Source organism: Leptonychotes weddellii, chromosome 3 (genome assembly GCF_054177405.1).
Source record: "Leptonychotes weddellii isolate Sample4059 chromosome 3, ASM5417740v2, whole genome shotgun sequence".
Taxonomy (NCBI): domain Eukaryota; kingdom Metazoa; phylum Chordata; class Mammalia; order Carnivora; family Phocidae; genus Leptonychotes; species Leptonychotes weddellii.
The window spans coordinates 81,711,110-81,713,192 of NC_138371.1; the positions used below are offsets into that span (position 1 = coordinate 81,711,110).

A 2,083-nucleotide genomic window follows, 5' to 3' on the forward strand; every position below is an offset into this window, starting at 1 on the left:
TGGCACACCAAATATTACTTTGACCATGATAAGTAATTTGGTTTTTCAAGCATCTACTCTGTGTAGGATACTGTTTTGTGATGTTCAAGAGGATAAAATAATGTCTGAAATTTCAACAAGCTCTCTAACATCCACCTATCCAATTTGTTTTATCCAAGATAAAATTAAATACCTGGGAATTATATCATTTAAAGGATGTCATATTTATTCTCGTTTTTTACATCCATTTGTTCTAAAACCTGAGATACAATCACTATAATATCCTTGAGGTGAACAAATCTTCCTTGTTTGAGAATGAATTTCCTTTTTGAAATGGCCAAAAAGAACCCAATTTGGATGCCATGCTGGTGAATAATGTGCCTGATCAAACTAGCTGATACAATTTTTGGTCAGAAACAAGATATCACTCTAAAGAAATGAATTTATTTTTGTGACTGGGAAGGTAGGTAAGGCAAATTTAAAATAGTTTTGAATAATATAAGCTCATGAAAAAATATGCACCCCAGTCAGTGATTAGAAAAGAACATCAGGATTTTGGGTATGGAAGCTAATGATTTAGAGGTTTCTGTTACAGTCTGTCCTTTTCCCTCACAATCCTGACTCATTTCATTCTTATATAATATGCCCTTTATATTATAAATACCCAAAGCATGGAAACAATACTGACTTCATTTTCTGCAAAGTATTTACCCTATATTGTCTTGAGACCCAAATAACCTGATTTAATTCCAATTAGCAATTAAATAATTGAATTCTAATTATATCAAATGAGCTCTAGATACTAAAAAATTGCACAATGGATGTATGATTTATCCACACCAATTAGGATGATGTGATTATATTACTAACGTCATACAATCCTCTTCTAGAAAGAAGGTTAAACTAGAAAATACTGAACAGTAATTCAGATGATATTTGATAGAGAATTAGGAACCTAAATTAAATGTTAAAAAAGAAAAGGATATAGCTTAGTGTTCAAATAAAACCCTTTAAAGTTCAAAACTTTTAATTACTCAGAGACAGAAATTTAATTCAGTAAATAGAAATAGCAATTTATCCTCAGATGCTGTGCTAGAGTGTTATATTACTTGGTGTGGTGGATTAAAAATGAAATGTGACTGGCATTCTACCTGATAATTGGAACTATTTCTTGTCTTTTGTTGTACCTTGCCAAGCATTCACTGGAGTACATTTAAAAAATTAAGAAGTTCAAGAATTTTTTAAAGAGTCCAAGCCCTCATAAACACACAAGACCAAAGACCTGCCCAGAATTTTTTCTTTTCTTTTTTCTGTTTATATTTATTACCACTGAATTATTTTAAATGGATTGATTGTATATTAGCTTCATTTACCTCAAGCCTCACATATTTTAATAATTTGGCTACTCAGAAAAACTCAGAGCATATGACTACAATTAATGAGGCATACATAAAAGTTGCATTTTTTTTGGTGATATAGAAATCTTCACATTTATTTTCATTTCTCATTTATTATTGTTTTAATGACACTGATTTGGAACAATGTAAGATTCTGTATAGATGAAACAAAATATTTGTATAAGAAATATAAGAAAAAATATTGAATCACTTTTATTCTACTTGGTACTTTGTTTAGAAAATATTAAGTATTAAACTGATAAGAACAGAGACTACACTTGATCTTAGCCAAAAGGTCGAGAAGCAATTAGAAAATATCAAGTATCCATTTGTAATTAAATATTATCTGATTGTTAAATCTCCCATCCACTGAAAACAGGTTAATAGAGCAACTCTGGCCTCTTGGATACTGTTGGTAGAACCAGTCTTTTTTTTTAAGATTTTATTTATTTGTCAGAGAGAGACAGAGAGAGAGCATAACCGGGGGGAGTGGCAGGCAGAGGAAGAAGCAGGCTCCCCGCTGAGAAAGGAGCCTGATGTGGGACTCCATCGCAGGACCCTGGGATCATGACCTGAGCCGAAGACAGATGCTTAACCGAGTGATCCACAAAAGTGTCCCATAACGAAAGTCTTTTAATAGAAGTTTGGCAACTCTGTAATATATATTATTATTGATACAAATGAATTGTTATAAAAATTGCCACTGA

At 31.8% G+C, this 2,083-nt stretch overlaps 1 pseudogene; it reads right to left on the reverse strand.

The window, feature by feature from the left end:
• Positions 1-1,573: 1,573 nt before the first annotated feature.
• On the reverse strand, positions 1,574-1,684 carry LOC115942262 (U2 spliceosomal RNA; annotated as a pseudogene).
• Positions 1,685-2,083: the final 399 nt, after the last annotated feature.